Source organism: Coregonus clupeaformis, unplaced genomic scaffold (assembly GCF_020615455.1).
Source record: "Coregonus clupeaformis isolate EN_2021a unplaced genomic scaffold, ASM2061545v1 scaf1862, whole genome shotgun sequence".
NCBI lineage: Eukaryota > Metazoa > Chordata > Actinopteri > Salmoniformes > Salmonidae > Coregonus > Coregonus clupeaformis.
In genome coordinates this window covers 48,981-66,354 of record NW_025535316.1, presented here as the reverse complement: position 1 = coordinate 66,354, position 17,374 = coordinate 48,981, and the positions used below count along the sequence as shown (strand labels likewise).

Genomic DNA, 17,374 nt, shown 5'->3' with positions numbered 1-17,374 from the left:
TTCTACCGCGGTAGGGATGATAAGGGAGCGTAAATGTAATGAGTGCTTGGTGAGGAAACGCCTCCGTTCACCTATTCTATATGGCGACCGCTTTTCGATTTACGGGTCACAGAGAAGAGGACATAAGGAGTTAAGAAGAGGACAGATTTTTACCCAATTGAGAAAGTGCCCAGGACACGTGTTAGCGCCAGGTATAAACTGGGCACATGAAAACATTGATCAATCAGTTCATAGTTCCAATTTTTTTTGCATTCAAGTAATCTGATTATGGGTCTTTTATGTCTACAGACTTCCAGTAAACTACACTAGTTAAAGACAAGCCACCGCTTTGAAAAGTTCCATCATTTTATTCTTTAAAAAACTACATAGTGGTTAACATCTTTAATTACATGGAAATCATGGGAAACTGCCCAGAAACAAAAGCAAAACAAAAAGAGATATCAACATGCCTACAAAAGGTAAAACTAAGATTTGGAAGGGAAAAGGTAACATTAAAATAGTGCAGTAAAGATGACCAACAGCCCCATGACATGAGAAGGAAAAAGATGTTAGGTGCCAATGTAGTCTTTACAGCCAAAGGTGATGCAACGCCTCACCAGCAGCCTGAATCTAGTTTGAAGTCGTACTTGTAGTTCTTTAGCGTTGTAGTTCTTAAGAGTTCAAAGGGTCAATTGCTTGAAAAGCATGGGCGCTAGCGAGAGAATAAGGCAAGGCCAAGAACACAAACAAATAAAACAATTCAACATGACAAAACCGATTTCAAACTGATCCCATATCTGGAAAAAACAGAACTAAGGCGATTTTCAACAAGTTTGCTAGACTAGAGGATTCAAACGAGGCTTGTTAAACTTTATACGTAACACAGCAGCATAGAGCGAGAGAGACCCCACCCTAAAACCCCAAATCAGCAACAAATCATAGAACACATTCAGGAATCGGGCCATATGTATCAAGCGTCTCAGAGCAGGAGTGCTGATCCAGGATCAGGTCCAGCTTGTCCATACAATCAATATGTATTATGATCTAAAAGCCCAAACTGACCTTAGATCTTCAGCACTCCTACTCTGATGAGCTTAATAGATACAGCCTCAGGAGTTAAAATAAACAAAACCGTATTGGTTACATTACAGTTATAGTTGTTTTAACCATTGTAGTTGTTTTGAACTGTTTCGAGCGCAGCTTAGTCACTGGCACGTCCCTGACATTTCTCGCCAACCCTTGCTACCGTCCAATAATCAAATCATTAAGTACCAATAGGAGTCTGAACATCTTTAGGGTTATTCTGTAGTGGTCAATGAGACGGTGGTCATTCGACAACGTTTGTACAAGACAGTCTCTTCATGCACTTTGTGCACCTATCGCTTTCTGTAAGAAAGATGGAGAAAAAAGTAGTAGAAGGGATTCTATCTTTCTAGAGATATCGCAAACACAGCAGATAGATACAATAGTATAAAGTATAAATAGTCATTCATAACATAGTATATAGGCAACATTTACTTGTCTACATGACAGAATAATATCAGTTCTGCAACATACATTTATTTACCTGGACATTCTGTGAAGAAGTTGCGCTCTACCGGTTTCATGAAACAATTTTGAATTGAAAACTGTGCCAGACAGTGCATCATTTCACTAGGTACTTGTCTGTACCTACCTGGTTCTTTGAGTGTGTGTCCATTTCCCACTAGTCCAGCCAGTGTGTCAGTGTTCCCACTGAGGATCTCAGCAGACAGATTATTATTCTGCTGTTCCTCGACTATCCTCTTCTGGAGCGCCTCCTGTTCATCACACAGAGAACATTATTAGATTTCATAAGACCAATGATCAGACAGTTTGTAAGAAGAGGAAAAGGGAAGTGGACGATCGACAACAGGGGAAATGGAGTCATTCTGGCTAGTCCCACCTCACATATGACACTGAGCTGTATGGGTAAGTCCTCCACTTTGACAAAATCTTCCTCGTCTGACTTCTGGCTCGTGTTTCCTGATCCCACCTCCTGCATGAATTAAAATTAAAGCGTTAGAGTATATAAATCATAAAGAATTAAAAAGGTATAAATCATAAAGAATTAAAAGGGTATAAAGCATAAATAATTAAAAGGGTATAAATCATAAAGAATTAAAGGGTATAAATCATGAAGAGCATTTGGAGAAGTAATAAAGACATTGGAATACATAAAATAAAAAAAATCTAATTACAGACTTGAATCCAATACAATTTTTGTAGTAAAAAAAAAAAAAAAGAGGGAAAAAAAGGACCATAGGTCGGTGTAGTGGTCTTACGTCTATGTTGATCATGACGGGTGACTCTGTGTCGGGGCTGCTGCTGCTGCTGTTTGAGCCCTGGGAGTGGGAGCCCTCCTGGTTGTTGGTGGTTGCTGAGGCCGTACCTCCCTGGCTCTCCCCCTCTGGCCTCCCGCGCTCCACACCCTCCGCCTCACGCTCTTCCTCTGGGAGTCCACCACCTCGATGGACTCGGACTTACTGCTCTTGACTGGGGGATAATCAAGCAGGAAAGTTTAGGACAGACAGGCGAAGGTGAGGAAAAAAGGAGGGTGGGAGAGACATACAGTGGGGGAAAAAAAGTATTTAGTCAGCCACCAATTGTGCAAGATCTCCCACTTAAAAAGATGAGAGAGGCCTGTAATTTTCATCATAGGTACACGTCAACTATGACAGACAAATTGAGAAGAAGAAAATCCAGATAATCACATTGTAGGATTTTTAATGAATTTATTTGCAAATTATGGTGGAAAATAAGTATTTGGTCACCTACAAACAAGCAAGATTTCTGGCTCTCACAGACCTGTAACTTCTTCTTTAAGAGGCTCCTCTGTCCTCCACTGGTTACCTGTATTAATGGCACCTGTTTGAACTTGTTATCAGTATAAAAGACACCTGTCCACAACCTCAAACAGTCACACTCCAAACTCCACTATGGCCAAGACCAAAGAGCTGTCAAAGGACACCAGAAACAAAATTGTAGACCTGCACCAGGCTGGGAAGACTGGATCTGCAATAGGTAAGCAGCTTGGTTTGAAGAAATCAACTGTGGGAGCAATTATTAGGAAATGGAAGACATACAAGACCACCAATAATCTCCCTCGATCTGGGGCTCCACGCAAGATCTCACCCCGTGGGGTCAAAATGATCACAAGAAAGGTGAGCAAAAAAATAAAAATAAAATAAAAATAAAATCCCAGAACCACACGGGGGACCTAGTGAATGACCTGCAGAGAGCTGGGACCAAAGTAACAAAGCCTACCATCAGTAACACACTACGCCGCCAGGGACTCAAATCCTGCAGTGCAAGACGTGTCCCCCTGCTTAAGCCAGTACATGTCCAGGCCCGTCTGAAGTTTGCTAGAGGTTCATTTGGATGATCCAGAAGAGGATTGGGAGAATGTCATATGGTCAGATGAAACCAAAATAGAACCTTTTTGGTAAAAACTCAACTCGTCATGTTTGGAGGACAAAGACGCTGAGTTGCATCCAAAGAACACCATACCTACTGTGAAGCATGGGGGTGGAAACATCATGCTAGGGACCAGGACGACTGATCCGTGTAAAGGAAAGAATGAATGGGGCCATGTATCGTGAGATTTTGAGTGAAAACCTCCTTCCATCAGCAAGGGCATTGAAGATGAAACGTGGCTGGGTCTTTCAGCATGACAATGATCCCAAACACACTGCCCGGGCAACGAAGGAGTGCCTTCGTAAGAAGCATTTCAAGAGCCTGGAGTGGCCTAGCCAGTCTCCAGATCTCAACCCCATAGAAAATCTTTGGAGGGGAGTTGAAAGTCCGTGTTGCCCAGCGACAGCCCCAAAACATCACTGCTCTAGAGGAGATCTGCATGGAGGAATGGGCCAAAATACCAGCAACAGTGTGAAAACCTTTGTGAAGACTTACAGAAAACGTTTGACCTGTGTCATTGCCAACAAAGGGTATATAACAAAGTATTGAGAAACTTTTGTTATTGACCAAATACTTATTTTCCACCATAATTTGCAAATACATTCATTAAAAATCCTACAATGTGATTTTCAGGATTTTTTTCCCTCATTTTGTCTGTCATAGTTGACGTGTACCTATGATGAAAATTACAGGCCTCTCATCTTTTTAAGTGGGAGAACTTGCACAATTGGTGGCTGACTAAATACTTTTTTCCCCACTGTAAAGGATAGGAAAGCGGGAAATGGGGTTAATTGAGAATCAGAGGGGCTGAAAACACAAAGACATCCATCAGACCAAACACTGCTATAATGAAAACCCCGACAGCCATTTATCAAAATGTGGACAATGTACACAGCAAAAGGTAGACGTAAAGAAAAACGGGCACTATTTTGGCTGGCTAAAGCTAAGAGAGACAGTGAACGTTCTTACCATCGTTACTCTCAGAGCTTTCTTGGTCCGACTTTGTCTCTCGGTTTCCATTTGACGGGGCTTCATTTGCTCCCTGAAATACAGGAGAAGATGGTAACTAGACAGTCTAATGGAAGTGTGTGTACTGAGTGTGTGTTTCCTAACCCGTTGCTCTCCGCCATCATTGCTAGCCTGCAGGGAGGTCTGGACGTCCGGGGCTCAGCTTCAAACTCCTCCATCTCCTCCACCTCGTTCTCATCCTCCCCCGCTGCCGTAGTTAGTCAGGGCCTGGGTCTCCGCCTTGGACAGATCTGGCCAAGAACATAAACCATGAAGGGTTAGCACTGGGAGGTAACTAGTCTAGGGTGTGGCACTCTTCATAATCCTAGTAGGAGTAGGAGTTTACTTGGTTGGAAATAGGTAGGCGGCACTTGTAAAGCCACGACAATAAAAATTCACAACAAATCCTCCATTGTTAACCTGCAGAACACTCGGTCACAAGCTTCCTCTAGTAGCCTACGGTCACTAGCAAGGTTCGCTGTGGTTGAACTCACTTTACAGAGTAGCTTTTAGGCTAATTGAGGCTTCTGCATTGTAGTATTCACTCACTAATAGAGAGTGGCAGTCCCTCTCCATCCTCCTCTTCCTCCTCCTCCTCCACCTCCCCTCGGAGGCCTCGCTGCTCCTGCTGTCCTTCCTCTCTCCTCCGTGCCGCTCCCTCTCGGTCTCTTTCTGCTCTGTCTCATCTTCATCCTGTCACACAGAGGGATATGTAAACAGTTATTTAAGACATTTACACACAGAGGGAGATGTAAACAGTTATTTAAGACATTTACACACAGAGGGAGATGTAAACAGTTATTTAAGACATTTACACACAGAGGAGAAAATATCCTTCCAACCTTTAGACTACACCAGGGGTGTCAAATTAGAATTTTCTTTAGACAATTTCTTGGGGTAGAACATTTACTCAATATACTTTAAAATGACTAAACCAAATTGAAACTGTGTAGAAATTATACAAATGGACCTACATTCATACAGTGTCCAGCTTGCTAATAATCACTGAAATGAAAGCTAGACAGTCAGGAGCGTAAAAAAAAACAAAAAACGCTGGAATATTTTTTTGCTGATTTTGACGCTGAGGAAATAACACATTTTCTGAGTTTGACACCCCTGGACTACACAATGTGTAGTCTAAAAAGAGACAGATCTGGCTTGAAACCACACTAGAAAAATCAGATGTTGAATGTTGATTTCTCACTTTGTCTTCATCGAGATATGCTGGGGAAAAGGACTTCTCGACCTCCGGCGACTTGTTCTCCTGAAAGTAGACAAATGTTTACCAGTCTTGAAATGGATTCCCTCATTTCATCATAGATCGAATGACACACACACACACACCCACCCTCCCCAGACTCCTTCCCCTCCACCTACCTCATTATTCCTGTGTTCCTGCTTGACTTGGTTATTAGGTGGTTGTCTCCTGTTCTTGTGCCTGGCCTGGGAGTTAGCTATAGTAGCAGTACTGATGCTGTTGCTGTCCAGATCCTGCATGAGTCTGAAGAAGGCCAGCTCATTAAACAGGATCTCAGAGATCTCCACCAGCAGGTCTTCGCCACAGTCCTTTAGAGTACGTCCTGCAAACTTACTCAGAGAGTCCTGAGGGGGAGGAGAGAAACTTAGGGCTCCATTTTGATAATAATGATAAGCTAAAACTGCACTAGATAATAGACAGAATAGGTGTTGAGAAAATCAAGAAAGCTGCACACTGATACTATTTTTTAATTTTATTTTTTTTATGGCTGAACCAATAGGGATCTCGCTAGCTCGTGCTTGGCTCTGCCCCCCTACTTGCTTGTTCTGCCCACTATGGCTCATTTGTTCCCATTGGAAACGACAGGCTGTGGGTCTATCTTGGTTTAGTTATAAAAAATCTTTGCTGATACTACGCATTTTAAAATGGCTGAACCAATATTTCTGGATACATATTCTTATGTTAGTCTGCACTTTGTTAACTTGTTTGGGTGGACGTTTTCAGCTCTTATTCTACCAAAAGAAACTAATCTGAGGTTTGAGTCACAGTGGGGGAAAACCCCTCCCTACATTTGAAACAATATCATAATGCTTATCATACCTGCAGTATGCCTCCCAGCTGTCGGTGGAAGAAGCGGACAAACTCCTTGCTCTGTCGCTCTGCTGGGTGAGGGTGAGCACCATGCGCCGCACCGACGTCAGCAGCTGGTAGGAACACACTCGCCCATGTGCTCCTGACAGACCACAAGAACAAAAAACAACCGCTCTCAGTTCTTTGACTTTAACAACATTCAATATTGCTAGCCTGGGTACATGACTGTTGTTGGATTCAAATCATGCTAGCTTTGCCAAATTGTTTGTTGGGACATCAACAAGTTGGCTAAGGCAGAAACAAGGGCTATTCCACTGCCAAGCTTTCTATTCCAAGAGTGAAAATGTCTGTTCTTAGAACATTATGTGAATCATTGCTCAAGTCACACAAAACATACATCACAATAGTCTTATGTTATCTCACTCCAAATGTAGAATAAGTCTGGAACAAAAGCCTGCACATCCAGACCAGTAGCTTTCCAGGATGAGGATTGACCACCCCTAGTATAAATGAAGGAGAGGAGATGAAAGGGAAGGAGACCACTATAGAGTATTAAGGTGCTTCCTGGGTTCCTACCCTGAGGAAGGGGATGACTCGGGTCATGATGGCTTTAATCTGTCTGTCCAGCTGCTGGGTGTCGATCTGGGGACAGTGGACATCACCTGACCAGACTCCCGACCTTTCACACACACACACACACATTTATTAGCACATCTCCCATCTGAGGTGTGTGTTTTTTAAGCTGGCATCAAGAGAAATCTAAACAGCTCAACACACCATTGCCACGTCCCATTTTTTCTTTACTACGAGCGTGAGGGGACACTTCAAGGGCTCTACATGAGATCGCAGACAGCCAAAGTGCCTTGCACTTGGAAACACGTGTGTGGGAGTGCTCACACCCTCAGACCGGAGAGTGGGACGAGGCACATGGCTTTGGGGAGCAAGCGTTACGCATTTCTATCATTTCTGTAGAGCGAGAGAGAGATGTAGAGAGAGCGCGAGAGATGTAGAGCGAGAGATGTAGAGAGCGAGAGATGTAGAGCGAGAGCTAGAGATGAAGAGCGAGAGATGAGAGAGCGAGAGATGTAGAGCGAGAGGAGAGGTGAGAGCGAGAGCTGAGATCGAGATGTAGAGCGAGATGTAGAGATGCCGAGAGCGCGAGGATGGAGAGATGTCGAGAGCGAGCGAGCGATAGATGAGAGAGATATATTAGAGAGCGAGAGATGTAGACAGAGAGAGAGAGAGAGGTGTAGAGGTAGAGAGAGAGAGAGAGATGTGGAGAGCGAGAGATGTACCTTCCAGCAGTTGAGCAGCACTAGCAGAGGAGTTAGCAGAGGCCTCAGAGGCAGAAGCAGCGGTTGTGTTGGGGCTAAACTCAGCCTTGAGCTTCATGCGCCGTACTCCCTCATCCTGGCTAGAGCCTTGTCTAAGTGGATCACTGTGTTACCTAGCAGCACAGCACAGCAAGGGGCAGGAGAGAGGAGGGAGAGAGCGCGAGAGAAGGATATTAGAAGAGCAATGAGGGATAATAAACTCAAGTTAAGTTGCCACAAGCTGAAGTTCTCTTTTGACCTAATGTGCTGTGGATTAGAGCATTGTATGCATTTGTATTTTATATTTTTTACCTAAGTCGTTGGTTGTGAACGGCTCCAGGTTGGAGGTGGTGGACAGGGTGCTCTCGTTGTCCACCGATTCTCGCGTGTTCCGCCTCTTACTCGGCTCGTGATGCTTGGATGACCCGGATGTTCTTCTCTGACACGTCCTGAGAGACAGAGGTAAAAATGGAATTCAGTTACACACCACTCACCCATGGAGGGATAACAAACACAATTTAGGGAGAAGAGAAAAAATACATTTTCAAAAAGAGAACCCATTCATCCTTCATTGTCTCGAACGGGGAGGGGGGACGACGACAAAAAACGTTGATTCGTCGCAGAGACACCTCTGCTAAACTCCCTTGACGGATTTCGCGTCTGTTCTATCTCGTTAAATTAGCAAGGGATGCAATAGACTAACAACAATTGGCAGCGCATCTGCCCTTCTATCCTTTTCTCCCTAACATGGGGGAAATCGGGTGTCTCATCCATCACTGGGCAACAAAGGAGTGATATACAAAGACAAAAAGGACGGTTCTACTTAGCGTAAACCTCTGGGTACCTGGGCTAGAACAAAGACCTGCACAGCCATTCATCTAATCTGTCCAGCAGGCAGCAAAACCGCAACGCTACGCTCAGACTGACGGATGGGCCGCAAGGCACAGCCTTACTGACAACTGGAAGACTGGATTTCAAAGACGAGAGAGGGGGCGGAGAACAAAGGAGGTATGGAGAGAGAAAAAAAGAGACGGACGGAGTGTTTAAGATGGATATGAGAGAGAGAGAGAAAGCGAGAGAGAGAGCAAGAGAGCGAGAGAGAAAGAGAGCGAGCAAGAGAGAGATGGGCAGAGTGTTTAAGATATATGCCTAGAGAGAGCGAGAGATGTTGAGAGAAAGTGAGAGGTGTCGGGAATGAGATATGGGAGCGAGAGAGCTAGAGAAAAGAGCGAGAGTGAGAGAGATGGGGAAAGTTTGAGAAGAGAAAGGAGGGAGTGGGTGATATGACAGCCAAGTGATTTAATGAGGCGGCAGGTGTGTGTGTGTGTATATATCCGTCTGTCTCACCCCGTCGCTGGTGGCCAGGCTCTCGCTGGGGGTGAGCTCTGACTGGGAGCCGGCTGCCCAGGCCACGGGGCCCAGGGAGGAGGCCTGGTCCTCGGCCGCACTCTTCTCCGTCAGGTGCCTGGTCACTATGTCCTGGAGGTCAACGGCAGAGAGACATGGTCAAACATGGGAATCCAACAGCAAGGAACAAGGTTACAAGCATGAGCTGTAAATGATGAAAAACATACTCTGCACACTGCAGTCTATGCTCCTACGTGATTCCTCGACAACATTTGACCCCTCAGGTCTTTATCAGCAGCTCCTTGTGGCTTGTATCCATTCCAATGAGGTTTACCCATAGATTGTATGAAATACTATTTACAGTCTCATAGTAGGAGAGCGGATCTAGGATCAGCACTAGATCATTGTTCGGAGATGTTTACCTGTAGGGAGTAGAGTGCCTCTGGCGCAGATAGTCGGGTGTTGAGCAGCTGCAGCTCGTGGGAAGAGCTCGATGAGGAAGTGGGGCCGCGATTCGTTCTGGGAGATGAGTGTGGCAACCTCCGAGTAGATGGTCTCCCTCAAAGCCTCAAACAGGGAGAAGTCACTGCTGGCATCTGGAGGTGTGAAACACAAGGCAGACACTCAAGAAGATGTTCTCACGGGTATAAGAAGCAGTCATATGTGGCAGTCTATTGGGGATACATCTCAGGTTTCCATACAGTATTGCAGAGGTGGCGGTGTAGGCTTTAGCTCCAGCCCTGCTGAAACATACCCAAATCTTCATTAGGACCTTGATTAGCTGAATCAGAGGTGTTAGTAGAGTTGGAGCAAAAGCCTGCATACCTAGTGGTTCTCTAAGAGCAATGCAGTTTTATTTAAGGCAATGATACTGGATATATTAAACCATATTGGATAGTACTGTAATAAATTCAGGTTATGTTTCTAAAAAGCAGTTGAATTGTTTTAATGGTTTTAAAGCCAATTAAAATGCCAAGCATATTACTAAATTGTTAGCCAAGTTAATTAGCTAAAGCTAGAGACTCCAAGGTTACAAAGGTTGGGACCTAGTTTGAGTACGTTAAAAGATTAACTGTATTACATGCATAAGGTGCTTGGATGACCGATATTACACAAAAGTTGTGAAAAAATACCCAAAACTTAAATCAGTGACAATCAGTGTTAGCTGGTGCTTAGCTGTGTGCTAGGGGTGAGTTTACCTGGCGCTTCAGTGCATGCAATTCTGTTAGAGAGGAAAGGTGTTCTCCAAGCATAGGCTGTGAGGAAAATCAAAAAAGTGACGACATAAATAAACAAACGAAAAGTAAAACGTGGTCACGTTACAAAAAGGTGAGGACATGAAACCAATTAAACCAAGATTAAACTCAAATAATAATAATGAAACTGAAGATGCGAGTGGACAAGGTGTGGTGTGATGAGGTTAAGGTTTTGTACCGGAGGAGAGGTCGTTGGGCTTGTTGCCAGTCTTGGTCTTGCTGTCCAGTTTCTCCTGGGTCAGTTTGTCCAGCAGGCTCTGGTTCTGGTTTTGGTCCCGCTGGCGATGGGGCTGCGGCGCCCTCTCCTGGACAAAGTCGGCCGTGCTAGACACGCTGTCACTCTCCACTCCTGGGAATACACAAGCAAGGAAAGAGAAAGTAGACATTCAAAACGAATAGAGGGGAGAAAGTGTGAGATACGCAAATAAACATTTACACACATCGTATGTTTAAAAAAAGACCCTATTCGGGCATTTGTCTTTTGGATAGATTGTAGCCTTGAGCAATACTGTTTCAGCTTGTGTCTCCTAAATATTTGGAGGTCCTCAAATCTCTATTCTTATGATGTTTTAAATATATAAACAGGCAGGTGCTACACAGTGGTGGTGGTTGGAGTTGAGTTACCTCCCGGCCTTCCTAACTGAGCTGCCGGAGAGGAAGGAAATGTCAAGTACTAGAGAAAAAGCGCTCAATATAAATCACTACATGTCCCTACACTGTCTCCCCTGTCCCCGTACCCGTGTTCTTGTGGTGTCCCTTGGCCCGCCGGGTCCTCCTCTTGGAGTTGGGCGTCTTGTCGCGGGAGGCCAGGCTGGCCTGGGCAGAGGCCTTGCGTCCTGCCCTGAAGGTCTTGGTGACGGTGGTGGGGTCAGCGGGGTCCGGCATGCTGCTAAAGCTCTCCTGGGAGGCCTGGTCGAAGGCCTGGGGCCGGGTGTTGTTAGCCCCACTATGGGGTAAAGGGGAGGGGGATTCGGTGATAGGAGCTGGAGGCTGGGAGACGTTGAGCCAGCCAGATTCATGGCCACGACTGCTGCTTCCTTCATTCTGCCTCTGGGGCCTGGTGGGACGGATACAGACAGAACGACGGTTGGACTAATGAAGGAAGAAATTTGTATGTGTGAGTAATAGAGAACTAAGTAGTAATGAAGTGTGCCACACACACACACTAGGGCTGGGAATTGCCAGGGACATCACGATACGATATTATCACGATACTTAGGTGCCAATACGATATGTATTGCGACTCGCACGATTCTACATGTATTGCGAATAAACAAAGATTTTATTGTGATTTGATGTTCCAAACATATAGCTCACTATAGGTCTGCTGCAGAGAGACAGAGCATGAGAAAACTAGTTTTGATCAGTCAGGGAAAGTAATGAAAACATGTTGGCTCACTATTTAAAAAGATGGAGAACATGCTATAGGCTGAAAAATATTGGAGTTTTGGCACAGGTACAGCCGATTAGCGCTAGCTAACGCTACCTACATTGATTTTACAAACCGATACTTGGGAGTCAAACGTTGATAATATCGATACAATATCGCCCAAAAATGATATCACAATATGCAACTATCGATTTTTTTCTCCCATCACTAACACACACCTTTTGTCTACAGTGTTGAGTGGGGAGCGTTGCAGGGGCGGGGGAAGCTCAAGTACTCTGTCTTGACTGAGGTGTTGGGATCCAGCTGCTGTTGGTTGTCTGGGCTGGCCTTACCAGCACTGTGAGGGAACTCACCCATAGCAGAAGGGAACAGGGGGTTGAAGTTAAAACCCCTGTGTAGGAGAAAAATAAGTGATGTGAGCACACATATTGAGGTATATTGTGCAGGTTAGCGTCTTTTTCCGTCATGAATCTTGTTCTGGAGGCAGCTCTGCAGAGTGGTCACTAGCTGGCACAGCCACAGTCATCAAATCTGATTTTAAACCTAACCCTAATGCCTAATCCTAACCTTAAATTAAGACCAAAAAGCTCATTTTATGTTAATGAGTTTTACAATATAGACCTTTTTTTTTTTTTTTTGCAGCTGAGTAACTTAAGGGGAAATCGCTCAGTTCTGCCTCCAGGACAAGACTGATGACAAGCGTCAACCTGCGTATATTGTGATCTGGAAACACAACAACTTGGTTACAAACTTATCAAACTTATCAAATCAGGAATTTCCTACTATTCCAGTATGCCCTCTAGTCCTCAATCACGCTCATATGTGCCAGAGCTTCTCAATTTCCAAAGCGAACCTCTGAAGTGAACTGGTCCAAGGTGATGAGTGAAAGAGACATTATTTGAACACTAACTATACACTGAGTATACAAAACATTAAGAACACCTGCTCTTTCCATGACATAGACTGATCAGGTGAATCCAGGTTAAAGCTATGAGGACAGGTTAAAGAAGGATTTAAAGTCTTGAGACATCGATTTTGTATGTGTTCCATTCAGAGGATGAATGGACAAGACAACAAATGTAAGTGCTGTTGAACGGGGTATGGTAGTAGGTGCCAGGCACACGGTTTGTGTCAAGAACTGCATCACTGCTGGGTTTTCCACGCTCAACAGTTTCCCGTGTTTATCAAAAATGGTCCACCACCCAAAAAAGACATCCAGCCAACTTGACACAACTGTGGGAAGCATTGAGTCAACATGGGCTAGCATTCCTGTGGAACACTTGACACCTTGTAGAGTCCATGCCCCGATGAATTGAGGCTGTTCTGAGGGCAAAACGGGTGGGGTGCAACTCAATATTAGGAAGTTGTTCCTAATGTTTGGTATACTCTGTGCACATTCTTGGATGTTTCATTCCTTTGAGAACTTTCACTCATACAATAGAGATACAGTTGAAGTCGAAGTTTAGATAAACCTTAGCCAAATACATTTAAACTCAGTTTCACAATTCCTGACATTTAATCCTAGTAAAAATTCCCTGTCTTACGTCAGTTAGGATCACCACTTTATTTTAAGTGAAATGTCAGAATAATAGTAGATATAATTATTTAATCAGCTTATTATTTCTTTCATCACATTCCCAGTGGGTCAGAAGTTTACATACCCACTCAATTAGTATTTGGTAGCATTGCCTTTAAATTGTTTAACTTGGGTCAAATGTTTCAGGTAGCCTTCCACAAGCTTCCCACAATAAGTTGGGTGAATTTTGGCCAGTTCCTCCTGACAGAGCTGGTGTAACGGAGTCAGGTATTTAGGCCTCCTTGCTCGCACATGCTTTTTTCAGTTCTGCCCACAAATGATCTATAGGATTGAGGTCAGGGCCTTGTGATGGCCACTCCAATACCTTGACTTTGTTGTCCTTAAGCCATTTTGCCACAACTTTGGAAGTATGCTTGGGGTCATTGTGGAAGACCCTTTCAATAAGCTTTAACTTCCCGACTGATGTCTTGAGATGTTGCTTCAATATATCCACATAATTTTCCTTCCTCATGCCGCCATCTATTTTGTGAAGTGCACCAGTCCCTCCTGCAGCAAAGCACCCCCATAGAATGATGCTGCCACCCCCGTGCTTCACGGTTGGGATGGTGTTCTTCGGCTTGCAAGCAACCCCCTTTTTCCTCCAAACATAACGATTGTCATTATGGCCAAACAGTTCTATTTTTGTTTCATCAGACCAGAGGACATTTCTCCAAAAAGTACAATCTTTGTCCCCATGTGCAGTTGCAAACCGTAGTCTGGCTTTTTTGTGGTGGTTTTGGAGCAGTGGCTTCTTCCTTGCTGAGCGGCCTTTCAGGTTATGTCGATATAGGACTCGTTTTACTGTTACCTGTTTACTCCAGCATCTTCACAAGGTCCTTTGCTGTTGTTCTGGGGATTGATTTGCACTTTTCGCACCAAAGTATGTTCATCTCTAGGAGACAGAATGCGTCTCCTTCCTGAGCGGTATTACGGCTCCGTGGTCTCATGGTGTTTATACTTGCAGTACTATTGTTTGTACAGATGGACGTGGTACCTTCAGGGCGTTTGGAAATTGCTCCCAAGGATTAACCAGACTTGTGGAGGTCTACAATATTTTTTCTGAGGTCTTGGCTGATTTCTTTTGATTTTCCCATGATGTCAAGCAAAGAGGCACTGAGTTTGAAGGTAGGCCTTGAAATACATCCACAGGTACACCTCCAATTGACTCAAATGATGTCAATTAGCCTATCAGAAGCTTCTAAAGCCAAGACATCATTTTCTGGAATTTTCCAAGCTGTTTAAAGGCACAGTCAACTTAGTGTATGTAAACTTCTGACCCACTGGAATTGTGATACAGTGAATTATAAGTGAAATAATCTGTCTGTAAACCATAGTTGGAAGAATTACTCGTGTCATGCACAAAGCAGATGTCCTAACCAACTTGCCAAAACTATAGTTTGTTAACAAGAAATTTGTGGAGTTGTTGAAAAACGAGTTTTAATGCCTCCAACCTAAGTGTATGTACACTTCCGACTGCAACTGTATGTCATAACATCAAGGAGGAAGGATCTATAAACATTGGATGGAAGGTGCATTTATAAAAGGGGTGTTGGAAGTCGTACCGGAGGAGAGGGGGCGAGAATTCGGCCAGGCCAGGGGGCAGGTTGAGGCCTGGTTGACAGAGGGGGCATGGAGGAGGTGAAGGGGAGAAAGAGGCTGGTGGGGGAGAGGGGGGGACAGGCACTGCCGGAGTCCCGGGACGTGGAACCCTGGTTCTGGGCCTGTTGACCTGACGACGACGAGGGCTGTTGTTGTTGTTGTTGTTGTTGACGGAGCAGGTCGCTCAGCACCAGTTTCAGTCTGGGGACAAACGGGACAAATACAGGCAAGTCAGCGTTAAAACGTAATAATATTCACATTCATGTATTCACAAGTCATGTTTAAACCGGATATCATGTTCACATATACTGCAGATAGTCAGTCATGGTTAAATAACTATGCACTTAGAACGATACACTAATGTAGACATGACATGCGTGTGAACCTAACGAACGAAAGCTGCAATGAATAAATGTTCATAAACTGAATTGTAAGGTCTTGAAAACAGACACTGATCATTTCCCTCATGCAGTACATTGAGCCGGTGACATTAACATATTAGTAAACTAATAAAGTATCTGGGGATTTCAGATGGAAATTAACTACAGTATACTGTATAGCTAAAATATGGTGCAATGTTTGTCGTACATTATCTGTGTCAAACGGGTCCCGTGTGGGTCAGTTGGTAGAGCAACGCGCTTGCAACGCCAGAGTTGTGGATTCGATTCCAATGGAGGACCAGTACGAAAAAGTATGCACTCACTACTGTAAGTCTGCTAAATGACTAGAACGTAAATAAACCAATAGAATACACATTTCTAGTTGTTGTTTTGTCTGTCTGTGTTCGTTCTACCTTTCGACGTTGTTCTGCTGCCAGGCCAGCTGTGTGTAACACTGGCTGAGCTGGTGGCATGACCAGGTGGACCTGGGGGAGGACAGGTTGTTGGGCAGCGCGCTGTACGGTCCTGTCAGCAGGGTCTGGAGCATGTAGGACAACGTCTGGATGGATGGGGGGTAGTAACAAGGAAAGAGTGAGAGACAGGGAGAGGTAGAGATGGAGAAAGAGTGTGTAGAGAGAAAGAAAGAGTTTGAAAGACAGATAGAGAGAGAGAAGGGAAGGAGAAGGGGGGAGAAAATGGTATTCATGAACCTGTCAGTCAGTTGGTTTCATACAGGTTCTGACACCCAGTCAAATAGGAACTCTAGCCAACGGCTGATTTCTATAAAGGAATAGCAGCGTTGGCATTTCCATCAGGACGACGCACCCTGAATAAACTCAACACCATGCCCTATAGGTTAATAAGTGTCACCGCCGCCATGCTATATCAATGACTATGTGGAGAAAATCCATTTAGGCACCTCTTAACACAAGACTAGCGTGAGTAATACATTTTCTTTATTAACTTACTTTTTCAACCTTAGTGAAATGTAATAGACATTGAACAGTAAGGAAAGAGAGCAGAAATGCCAGACATTCTTTGGCGGTGTGCCTTAGGTTGCTGCTACCTTTTCTGTAGGTTGGGTGAAACAGACCAGGGTCGAATACACTAATATTCAGAATATTTGAAATACTTGGTGTACTTTATTTGGCTTAGCTGGACATGTAAAATGGAAACAAACTCCTCATGCCAGGCAAGCTAAATTAACCTCAAGTACCTCATTTGGTAAGGTGAATTCAGACCTGGTTCGGATAAGTATTCCAAATATTTGAAATACTTGGGCACTTCTTAAAAAAAATAGCTTGGAAGGTACAATGAAAACAATGGAATAATCCAAAAGCATGTACACCCCTCATACCAGACAAGTTAAAATCAATACATTCCAAAAAAGTTGACATGTGAGGTTCCCTTGATATAGCTTAGCTTGTCAGGTACAATGGAACCAAACTCCTCATGCCAGCTGGCCTCATACCTGACAAGCTAAATCAGGCACGCCTCAACCATGTCAAATGCTTGAGATAAGCCTACATATTAGTGTGAGGTGACTGAAGTGTGTGCCAACTGCTATACCAACCTGCTGGTCCTGCAGTAGGGTCTGACACATGCTGGTGCTAAAGTCCAGCTGCCTCTGTAGTGTGCCCACCTGCTCCTGCCAGTGGCGTGATGCCAACCCAGACCCAGTGCCAGAACCCTCCTGGAAGGACAGCTCAGCTGCCCAGCGCAGGTTCTCCCGGCGCCTCGCACCCCGATGCTGACGCCGCCGTGGGCTTGGGACTGTTGTGGTTGTTTGGCTCTGGCTCGAGAACGGAGAGAGGGTCGGCCACTAGCTTCGGATGCGAATTGTTGGGGCGGCTTCAGAACTTTGCTGGAGAAAGAGAACGAAGGGGGAGAGTGATATATTTGTATTATTGGGTGTCCAACGAGTTGTGGGTGCTGCTGGGAATGCATGACCCAATTTTCCCTTAGAACTTTCATGATGCCAGGATTCAAGTATTATTAGTCTTATGATGATTCAAGTTTTATT

At 44.5% G+C, this 17,374-nt stretch overlaps 1 long non-coding RNA gene and 1 pseudogene across 1 annotated transcript; both read right to left on the bottom strand.

Annotated features, from left to right (window-relative positions):
- Nucleotides 1–1,410: 1,410 nt before the first annotated feature.
- Nucleotides 1,411–17,374, bottom strand: part of LOC121551086 — a 37,610-nt pseudogene continuing 21,646 nt past the window's right edge.
- Nucleotides 2,448–4,581, bottom strand: LOC123487893. Its single transcript, XR_006659896.1, has 3 exons — nucleotides 4,528–4,581; nucleotides 4,384–4,456; nucleotides 2,448–2,493 (listed from the first exon to the last, which is right to left on the bottom strand). It is a non-coding gene; the product is annotated as an uncharacterized LOC123487893 (long non-coding RNA).